Raw genomic sequence first — 12,367 nt, forward strand, 5'->3', positions numbered from 1 at the left:
AATAATAAATTTCATTTCTGATATGGAAGCTTTTACAAGACTTACCTAAATTTATTTTTATTAGCTATACGCAAGTAGATATTATCTAGTTTAATTAAATAAGTAAAAACTATAGGAAAGATTAGAAGTTTGAATTAAAGTAAAGGTAGTTAGAAGAAAGATGGTACAACTCTCAATCATTCCTCAAGCAGTTGAGAGTTAAGGCAATTGATGCACACAACAGTACTTTAGGTTGAACAAATGTGCCTGGGGCAGCTTTCCTCAGGGTAAAAGTACAGATTAACATAATCTCAAGCATTCTAGAAAGATCTGGTAACCTGTTGTCTCTCAGAAATCTAACCCATGGTATTTATACTTCAGTTACCATACAAAATGAAAATGTCCTTCAGATATCCCTGTAAGCTCTGATCAGTCAGGAAATATGTAGTGTGTGAGAGGGATATTACAACAGACTTTAAACAGTAAGACCCTCAATTAGATTTCAAAGGTGAGATCACAAGAATATTAATGGCATCAAAAACCACCACACATTCTAAATCATCTTAAAATGATGTTGGTCAGTGTGATTTAGCCTCATTCTCCTGAATTAGTTAATCTATAGCTGATGTAATTATCCTTCAGAAAACATGTACAATGCATACCTACAAAAGCTGCCAGATGCAAATAATTAGAGAACATACACTCTTCCTATATGCATGTTACATTCATTCTCAAACAACCCAGCTACTGCATTTTATCTTTTAAAGCACCTCCGACTTCTTTTCCTTATGCTAATATGATTCGTACAGTAATTACAGTTGTTATGATTATGCGTTTTTAATTCTATCAAAAGGATACTGACCACATTCATTTTTCATTTTAATTCAAAATTGATTCATGGGCGGGAGTGGTGGTACATGCCTGTAATCCCAGCATTTGGGAAGCTGACGTAGTGTAAGAGGCAGCTGAGTTAGATAGAAATATTAAAAATATTATAGGCAGTCAGACAGGGCAGGCCCTTGAAGGAGCCAGTGTGGAAGATGAGATACCTTGCAACTGTGGGGGAGACAGTTGTGGGCCGGACAGGTCCAGCTGTGGGCCAGACCTCAAGACAAAAGATTAAACAGATGCACCCACATACTTCCATAGGTATGGACCTCAGTGATTGATATTCTAAATCAGTAGCAATCACCTTGAAAAAGCCAGGAAGTCACTAACCCAACCCCCTATAGCAAAGGCCCCTCTTCTGTATGCAGCTTGCGAGGTGACTTCCTTCCCGATTTGATCTGATTTAGTAAAGTTTTACCTGATAAATTATACTTGTAATCTTATTGGATGACCATAGTTTGTCCCACCTCATGCCCACCTAGTGAGTTCCCATGTTCACCCACCTCATATTGTGGTTTTGCTCTATAAAAATCCCTAAAAGAGGTTCCTGGGCAACACAGGAACTCCTCTCTGTCCCTCTCTCAGACAGAAGCTTTCTTTCCCTCAATAAATACATTCCGCTCTTAACCTCCATTGTTACTAAAATTCATTCTACGATTTTAGAGAACACAAACATGTCCCAGATACCTTTCAGGTTGGGAGCTTTTTCTCCTACATCAGTAGCACCTGAGAATGCCAGCACCCAGGAAGCTGACCTGGAACTCCCTCACTGCGAGTTACAGGCCAGCCTGGGCTACAAAGTGAGTTCAAGGCCAATCTGAACAGCATAGTGAGACCCTATCTCAAAAAGACTAAAAAAAAAATATTGACTTATGGCCTTACATGGCCAAAAAATTCCATTGGCAATCACTTCACATGCTAAAAAGTGTGAGGATAAGATAATTAACTAAGTTAAAGCAGTTTTAAAAGTGCAATTCCTTTGTAACTTGGGAAGTTGGTCCCAAGACCCTGGGGATTTCCAAAGCCAGGGATGCTCAATGCCTTTAGGTAAAATGGTTTGATATTTGCATATAACCTTCACACACCCTTCTCCCCATGGAATTTCAATCATCAAATAATCACCAGTTTTTCTGGCAAAGGAAATTCCAAAGTGGCAAAGCTTTCAGACAGTAGGATAGGTTTTGCTGAATGCTTTTAGCTGGATTTATGGGAGATCAGGAGCAAAAATCCAAGCCAAGAATAAATCTTGCAGCTTGACCAGAAAAGAAGCACATGTAAATTTAGGGCCCAAAACATTGTTTGCTGAATAGGTGAGTGTCACTAAAAACAAGACAAATACTTTCCACAGGGAGAGAAAGAAAGATGCTTTGAGGCTGCCTCAGGAATTAGCCAGACCTCTCCTGTGAAACTAGTTCAAAGCCTTTGCTTTGAGAAGAGCCCCAGGGCACACTGCTCACCCAGTGCTGCCTGCTGAACTGTTTCCCTGAGTTCTGCCGTCCAAGTGTTCAAAGCCTGCTGCAGCCCTGCAGTCATAGTCCAAACGGGCCTGGCTACTGCTCATGCTAACAGCAGACATTGGTGTCATTCACATGCTGCTAGTTTTGAGGAAAGCAGTGTTGTAGGCAGCTGAGTTAGATAGAAATATTATAGACAGTCAGAAAGGGCTAGGCCTTTGAAAGAGCCAGTATGGAAGACAAGATACCTTGCAACTATGGGAGAGACAGGCACTTTGGTTGTAGGCCAGACTTCAAGACAAAAGATGAAACAAATGCACCCACACACCAGGGATTGATATTCTAAATAGGTATCAATCACCTTGAGAAAGCCAGGAAGAGTCACTAACCCAACCTCCTATGGGAAAGGCCCTTCTTCTGTATGCATGCCAGCTTGCTACCTGATTAGCTTCCCCATTTGATCCCTATTTAAACAGTTTTACCTGAGAAATTATACTCATAATTTTATTGGTTGACCATAGTGTTACAGGAAGCTGAGTTAGATAGAAATATTATAGGCAGTCAGACAGGGCCAGGCTCTCGAAGGAGTCAACATGAAAGACGAAAAGATATTTGTGGGCCAGATCTCCGGACAAAGGACTAAACAAACACACCCTCTTACCTCCCAAGGGATGGACATCTGGGATTTAAGAGTCCCAGACCCAACACCTTATGGGAAAAGCCCCTATTCTGTATTCATGCCAGCTTGCTACATGACTTGCTTCCCCATTTGATCCCAATTTAATCAATTCTACCTGAACAATTCTTACTGGCTGACCATAGTTTTGTCCATTTTCCCCTACCTTGGACGCTCCTCACCTTGTGGCTTTGCTCTATAAAAGTCCCCAGAAAAGACAGAGTCTTGGGGTAACCCACTTGGGCCCCCCTTCTGTCCCTCTCTTGGACAGAAGCTTTCTTTCCCTCAATAAATATATTCTGCTCTTAACCTTGGTTAAGAGGTTTAATGTTTACCCTTTCAGGGAATCATATTGCTTTTCTCCAACCTTCTTTGTATGTTCCTATTCCTCCATTTGGGAATGGAAATGTTTACTCTATGGAATTGTATCATGGTATTATCAACCTTTTTCTGTTTTTTGCTGAGCCTCATAGCTAAGAGTTTGCTGTAAACCTCAAAAGAGACTTTGCACTTAGAACTTTGCATGCTACTTGAACTGTTGAGACTTTGACAACTCTTGTAGGTGGACTAAATGCATTTTGAATAACGAGCTGGACATGAGTCTTTGGGGGGGAAACATTATGGTTTACAGCTAGAATGTTGGCCAAAAGTCTCACCTGTTCAAAGGTGGGGTTTTGAGAAGCTCATTGGATCTTCGGAGCACTGATCTCGTAAAATGGTCAGTTCGTTGATGAGTTCATAGCTGAAAGGCTAGCAGGAGATAGAAACTGATGGGGGAAGTGGTTGGTAGGGGACTGACTTGGAAGGTTCCACCGTTTCTCTGGCTTTTGCCAAACCTCTATGCTTCCTGGATGCCAAGAGCTGAGCAGCTTTTCTCTGCCTTTCTGTTTCTACCTTGAAGCCTGCGTGTGGTGGACAGAAACCTCTGAAATCATGACTCAAAATAAACTTTTTCTGATTTAACTTGTGTATATCAGGCACTTTATCTAAGCAACAGAAAGGTAACTAGTATACCAATAATTCACAGTATTTCTCAGCTATAAATGCAGCATTCCCACCTTTTCATGAGATTATCCTTATGTGTCTATCTCTGTAACTGCTCTCCTATTATAACACCAACCCTAAGGGAGCAAAGGCTTACCCTGGTATACTATGGCCTCATCTTAACTAATTTCATGTCAAAAGACACTTTCAAATAAGGTTACATTCTGAAGTTCCAAAGAATTTCACATATGCATTTGGGAAATATATTTCAATCTGTAACACCATTAACATGATAATTTTGTTTTGTTTCGTTTTGTTTTCCTCTAAGTGTGTCTTTGGATATTCTTGAACACTTAGTTTTGCAGAGGACTCAAAAATAGTCTTCTTTGACTTCAGAAATAGCTTTGGGACATGTTTATTATTGAATTATATTGATAAGTTCATTTAGGGAGAGCTGATATCTTTCTTATGCCAATTCATCTAAGAACAACACTGTGGTACTGTTTGTTCTGTTATTACTATTATGAAGTCTTTTATGAAAGCTTCAGTTTTTTAAATTACATTTTATACATTCCCTAGTAAATGTATTGGTATGATTCTCATCATCATTGCTACCATAGGTGGTGTTTCTCTGTCTGGCTGTCCTCTGTGTTTATGTACATGAAGATAATTGATTTGTACATTAACTCAATATCTACATATCTAAATGAACTATTTTTATTGTTTGATATCTTTTATAACTAATTCTTCAGTTTGTCACAGATTTGATAATTTCATCTACATACAAACATATTTTTAATTCTTCATTCATTTCAACATCATTGATTGAATTCACTTCCCTATTGCACTGGTTAATACCTCTTGTACAGTGTTGATTGCCTGAGATAATGTACATCTTTTCCTATTCCCCATCTTAGTGGAACTGTGCACAATGTTTTTTCATTGAGTAAGATTATAACAGGAAAGCGTATCCCTAGGGATGATTTCTTTGAGCCTTATTATGCATCCTGTTTAATTTTGTCCTTGGCTTTTTTAACATATGTAGACATAATTGCATTACCTTTAGCTCTATTAATTTTGCATATGTTATCAATGCAACTCCTAACATTGAACTAAACTTGCATTCCAATAATAATTCCTACTCAATCACAGTACATTATTTTTATATATGTTACTGGTGAGTCCTTTTTCTTTTGGCACTGGGAATTGAATTTATGGCCTCACACTTGCCATGCAGGTGCTATGCAACTGAGCTGTATCCCCAGCCCTTATTGGTGACTCTTAAAATACTGTTTTGAAATTTGGAGTCTACTTTCAGGGATAATTTTCTTTCCTTGTGTTGCTTTTTACCATAAAAGTAATATTTCATTTTTTCAGTGATCTGCAATAATTTATCAGTATTTGGACTATATTGTCTCTGCTCATTTAGTGTAAAACCCTTATAAAACTAAATGGTCCAATGATTCATGTGGGAGGAATAATTTCTTAATACATTTCTCCATTATGCCAGTAGAAATTATTTTGCTTAGACTTCAATTTCAATAGACATTATTAGTATTTTGTATTTCTCTGAGAAATTATCTATTTGGAAATTATTATTACTTCAATTGAATTATTCTATGGAATTATTCTCACAGAATACTTTAAGGTATATAGTGAAACACACTCTGCTCGATAGATAGATAGATAGGTAGATAGATAGATAGACATAGAGAAGTGGTTTTTTTGCTTTATTTCAGTGGTTATTTCTCCTTTCTCATCTCTTTATGAATGATTATGTTCACCTATTTGTTAAATAAAATTAAGTAGCTGTTTTTGATTTCTAAATATAAACATTCATTAATGAAATTACTGCTTTCAAAACTTTCTTCATTATGTTGTGAATTAATCTTTCCTATATTTCTGGTAGTTCTTTATATTATTATACCATTTTACAGTTTTAGAAGGTGAAATTTAATTTAATTTTACTCTTTTATTTCTATCATTTGTAACAATATTTAGTATAAAATTATTCTGATCATTACTTGTAAACCTAAATTTCTTTTTCCAAGATTATGGTCTGTATTGGTCAACTGTTTTTTTTAGAAAGTTTTTAAAAATTTATTTTAAAAGGAACAAAAACAAATTAATAGACATCCATTTACAAAACAGCACAAGAACAATACAAGCAGTACTGAATTACAGACAGAGTGATAGGAAATTTATAATGATTGTTGTATTACATATTGATATCTTCAAAATGGTTCCTCAGGAAAATAGAGACATGCAAGATTGATCAAATAAGTAATCATTAACTGTTCCTTTCAGTAAGGCAGCAGAAGTCAGTAGTACAATTGTATCTAAGTACATCCATTAAATTATTAATTTTGTATTACACACAGGCTCAAAATTATTCATGTTATCTTCTAGCATACTTAAATTGTCCCCTATCATACTAATGAGAATTACTCCAAACTCAAGATATATATCAAAATGAAACTTACAGGGTACAAAACACAATACTTTAATAGAGTTATTACAAGATCACACAAAACTTAAGTCTAACAAAAAGGGATTATCCTTAGTTTTTCAACTAATAAATATTTAGTGATTGGTATTTTGCAATCAAGCAGTTTTAAAATTGCCCTTTGGATAATGACATATTTTCTATCCCCTGACTACATATATGTTGCTCTTACTTGCTCAAGAATCATTCTGTTAACTCCCTAAATCTGCCATCTGTCCACAAATGAATAACTTCTTGATTACCTTCTCTTTAAAATAAATTCTCATTCCACTTTATTTCATTCCCTCACTAAATTTTACATTAAATTTTCATTGTATCCTGTTTCCACTATATATTGTAGAGGAAGTCTACTTAGGATAATGACCTAGAGAGGGGAAAAATTATGTGAATGTTGTTTCTGGATAATCTATACAAATTTTATACAATAAATAGAATAGTAATTAATAGAAAGTATGAAATACAACATATATAAACTTTAATTTAAGAAAATTTATTTATTTCAGATATCTAATCTCTTTCCAAATATCTGATAGGGATTCAAAAGATATGACGAAGGGTAGCATCAAATTAAATTAATCTATTCCATCCAAAAATAAACTAGATGAAAATAGAAATATCTTTCATTTTCCCACAATCCAAAGTAGACTTTTCAGTTAAAAAAGAGTTTGCATTCATATCAGTAGCACTTCTGGCAATCATTTGTAATTACTATTTAGAAATAGAATTAGAAAAAAAATTTAGACAGTTAATATAGTAGAGTGATTTTCATTGCCTATAACCTTTTAGTAAGTCAAACTTCATAGGCTTATGGATAAGGTATAGCTGTTAGTCATTTACTAACAATTTACAGTGGTGAACCTGGCTTATTATGTTTGGGCATACATTTTTTGTGGCCATTGTATGTTTACATTATCAATATTCTCTCTTTCATGAACATACTCTCACACGAATGCTAGAACAGTATATGTAATGAGCAAAACAAAGACCTTCATGTATGAGCAGTTTACTCACTGAATACATGTCTAACTTCTCCACTACTTTCAGTTTCCACTGAGCCTTGACGAGTGGGTACAGACATAAACCCGAGAGAAAATCCACACACATCCCATCCCAAAGTTCTCTGGTAGAAAATTTTGTTTTAGTAATATACCAGTAGATCCAATTTTATTTTCTGTCACTGTGATATATAAGCCTTTTGTTATCTCAAATTACACTCCAACTTTGGTCATTTCTCTTTTTTCACTATATACAATTTTTGAAAAAGCAAACAAATGAAATGAAAAAATATTCCTATAATACAGATATAATATAATAAAATCAATTCTGATATATACCTATATTGCCAGGAAATATACTCATTCTGCGGGTTCAGATGAACATTGAAATTATTGTACAAAGATATACACTTTAAAGTGTCATAAGCTTTAATCTTTGTGGTTAAGGAATTTGACTTATATTATAATTTAAGTAGGTTGAACTGTGCATAATTTTCAAAATTATTTCAATTCTAAATTATTTCAATTTGAAAAAAATACAAACATTCCCTAAATTTAGAGTTTCTTCATATATAAAATCAGTTACCCTGATTTCAGAAGACAGCAATATATTTTTCTTTCCACATATGATTCTCCCTTCAAAAATAGATCTTGATTTTGGTTTAAAAAAACATATGTTCACCTGTACCACTGCACAGAAATGCAATTTTGTCTCTGTGTTCCCAGCCAAATGACTTTACCTGTGTCTGTTTTCTACTTTTCCATTCAGATGAAAAATTTTGCTTTAAGATGTAAATGAATACTTCTGAAAGTCCAATGATTGCTATGAAATGATTCAAAATTTCCCTCAAAAGCCTCAGGTGCTCCAAAGTGAGGCTTCTCAAAGGTAATTTGATCATAAGACCACTATGTTTCCTCATAAGTGCATTAATCCCATTAGAGTTCCCAGAGAACATGCTGTTCAGTTGTGGGCTCAGTGGAGAGGTGTGTCACTGTGGAATCACCCGGAAGGGTGTATCCTGGTCCCTCACCCTATGCTCTTTCTAAGGCTTTTTCCTCCCTAATATTTTCTGGATGCCCTGGGTCGAGCAGCTTCCTCTGCCGTGCCCTTCTACAGTTTTATTTCTGCCAGCGAACATAACCATGCATTGAAACCTCTAAAATTTTGAGCTGAAAAAAACCTCTCCGGCTTTAATGTGTGTCATGTATTTTGTCCCAGCAACAGAAAGTTGGAATATACTCATACACACAAGTAGAAAACATCGTAGAATTTTAAAAGTCGGGGCTGGGGATTTAGCTCAGCGGCAAAGCGCCTGCCTGGCAAGCGAAAGGTCGTGAGTTTGGTTCCCGGTACCGGAGAAAAAAACAAAAACAAAACCCCCCCCCAAAAAAAAAAGTCATGTATTCTAAGATTTCAACAATGGTATGAAAACAATAAATGCTGAAAGGATGAAGTTTCCACAGAAAGGAAGTATCTACAGCAGTAAGCTGAGTAACCAGCACTCATTTTTCTTTTTCTTTTTATTTTATAGGAGCATTCACCCTTTACAGATTTGGACTGAAAATCTGGTATTGGCGGGGACAGCAAGAAGAAACAGCTAAGCACTTAAAGTTTAGGCAGGGCTAGAGTAAAATAACTGTGACTAAGAAAAAGTCACAAACGTGCATGACTGGTCATTTCACTAACTCATTAGCAATAATACAAAGTTTGACAGCCACAGGGGCTAAATGGTTAAACCAGAAACCTCTGAAGGACAGAACTGAATTCCACACGATATTTCAGGACCAGCAGCAAAAAAGTCTGTCAGACTTAAATAAGCAAGAAAAAATGTATAAAAATTGAGAATTTGAGTTCACCAAAGTTATGATCTGGGCCATATTTTATACAATCTCAGTTTTAATAATGTGAGTGCTTTCGCATCCTATTTCTACAACGCAGGAAGGAAAGGATGAAAATTATTCCATACACAATACCTACACTGCAGTTAAAGTTGTCAAATGTGCAAAGAAATAAAGATGAATGACTATTTGATAAGAGCAAAAACAAATAGGATTATTAGGATTACAAATGACACAGGCAATTGAGTTAGGAGAAGGACTTTAAAATAGACACAAGTGGCAGTCAAAATGCATAGTGGACTGTGTGTGTGTGTGTGTGTGTGTGTGTGTGTGTGTGGTATAAATGTTCTGAGATCTAGTAATTAGAATCTATGTAAAGTTATAGAATTGAAAAAAATATAAAACTGAAAACATAATATTGATGTTAACTACTTAATTTCATACAAAGTGAATCAAATGCAAACACAATTGCGTTGACAAGAAAAATGAATCAAAGCAAATAACCAATGATGTTAAGTGAGAAAAGGAATGTAAATAAATGTGTGAGTGTAATTAAACTGTGGAAAATGCACAAAGGTCTAAGAATACCAAAACTAGGGAAGAAAATGAGAGCACAGTCTTGTGCATTAGATAACAGCAGATTTTCCAAACCAACAAAAGCAACAACTTACAGACTCACACATTTCAATCACTTGTAGGTGGGAACCGAAAAATATAAGAAAAAACAAGTGAAGAATAAAAATGTAACTGTAGCCTAAAAGGGAAAGGAAGAGAGGAACAGAGGATAGAAAAAGAATTAGGTTGTGTTATATACATGTACCATCTCCACACAAGGAATGTAAATGTTATGTGTTGGGGACCACTACAAAGTGGCTCTGAGCAGGATTTAATATTAACCAATTGGCTTTCCATGTTTACTTGGGAGTTGTCTGAAGCTTAGGCACCTTGTCTGACAAGATAAGGCCACAGCTGAGGACATTTGGCTCCAACCCCAATTAACTACAAGGAGACTGCAGCTGCAGTCTCCACACTCCTACCAACCTAAAGGTAAGGTAGTTCTCCTAATTGACATAATTTACTACTTGGGAGAATTCTCCCAAGGTCCTGCAAGATTCCCACGTTTTCTCGAGTAGCCTCCTCCTTTGTTTGAAAACCAAATAAATTCAGGCCGCCCAGAGAAGTTTTGGGCTAACTCAGAGAATACTGAAGCTGTAAGGCAGTTAGTCCCTCCTGGTGCCCTAAAATCATTACCACTATCTGATTTATTTAAGTCTTCAACTGTACACTCACTTGGGAGATTGCAGGCTTGATCAGCCCACAACAACTTAGGGTTATTTAACCCGGTTTTTGATAGATCTTTCTGTGATTTGGTATCAGTATAATACTTGCCTTCAGAAATAAGTTAGGGAGAATTGCTTCTTTTTCAATTTAATTGAAGAGTTTGAGGAGTGTTGGCATTAAATCTCTGAATTTCTTGTAGAATTCTGCTGTGAATCCATCATGGCCTGAGCTTTTCTTTGTCTGTAATTTTTTAATCATGTTTTCAGTCTCATTAATTGATATTGGGTTGTTCAGCATTTTTACATCTTCTTGATTCAACCTTGGCAATTCGTACATATCTAGGAATCTGTCCATTTCCTCTGAGTTTTCTATCCTATGGGAGTAAAGTTTTTCAGAGTAGGTGTTAATGATCTTTTGAACTTCTGTAGGATCTGTAATTATTTCATCTTTTACATTCCTCATTGCATGAATTTGAGTCTTTTCTCTTTTTGATAAGGTTGGCTAGGGCTTTGTCAATTTTATTTATTCTTTCAAAGAAACAACTCTTTGATTCATATATTTTTTGTAGTGTTTCTTCATCTCAATTGTGTTCATTTCTGCCCTGATCTTTATAATCTCCTCCCTTCTTGGGGCCTTGGACCTGACTTATTCTACTTTTTCTTAAAGTTTGAGGTGCAGCATTAGGCTACTTATTTGTTCTCTTTCTGTTTTCTTTCTGTGATTTCACCACTATAAATTTCCCTTTGAGGACTGCTTTCATTGCATCCCACAGATTCTGGTAAGTTGTATTCACATTTTGATTTGTTTGTGGTATTTTTACTTTCTTCTGTGACCCGCTGGTTGTTCAGGTTGTGACTTAATTTCCAAGTGTTTATGGAGTTTTTGGAGTTCCTTTTGTCATTAATTTCCTATTTCATTGCACTGTTGTCAGATAATATGCATGGGATAATTTCAGTTCTTTTGCATTTAGTTAGGTATGCTCTATTGGCTAGAATGTAGTCTATTTTAGAGAAAATCCCATGTGCAGCTGAGAAAAATGTGTATTCTGATGTTGCGGGGTGGAATGCTCTGTATATTTCTACTAAGTCCATTTGTTCACAGGTTTGGCTCAGATCTATTATTTCTTTGCTAAATTTTTTGTCCAGTTGACTTATCTGTTTGTGTCAAAGAGGTGTTTATGTCCCCTATTAAATAATGTTATTAATTATTTGGTTTTTCATGTCTGTTAAGATTTGTTTTACATAGTTTGATGCTCCCATATTTAGTTCATACATGTTTATGATTATTTCTTCTTATTGCAGTTTTCCCCTGACTAGTATGTAATGACTTCTTTACCTCTTCTGATTGTTTTCAATTTGAAGTTTACATTGTCTGCAAACATAATAGCTACCCCTGCTTTTTTCTTAGTTCCTGTTGCGTGGAAAATTGTTTTCTATCCTTTGACTTTCAATCTATGGCTTTCCTTTTGAGTAAAGTGTGTTTCCTGTATACAACCTATTGTTGGATTTTGTTTCCTAATCCACTCTGTTTCTTTTGACTTGGGAATTAAGGCCATTTACATTAGTGGTTATAAATGATATGTGTTGGTTTATCTTTGTCATGTTATTTACTTGCTGTTGGTGTCCTACTTTTTCTATCTGTTTAATTTCTTGCTCTGCTTGAGGGTCCTTTTCTATTGTTGTTCTTGAAATTGTGGTCACTTTTTTTTTTTTTGTCTAGAATATCTTTTAGTACTCTTTGTAATGTTGGTTTGGCACTCATGAAG

This window comes from Chinchilla lanigera, unplaced genomic scaffold (assembly GCF_000276665.1).
Source record: "Chinchilla lanigera isolate Chin_1 unplaced genomic scaffold, ChiLan1.0 scaffold00078, whole genome shotgun sequence".
NCBI classification, from domain to species: Eukaryota; Metazoa; Chordata; class Mammalia; order Rodentia; family Chinchillidae; genus Chinchilla; species Chinchilla lanigera.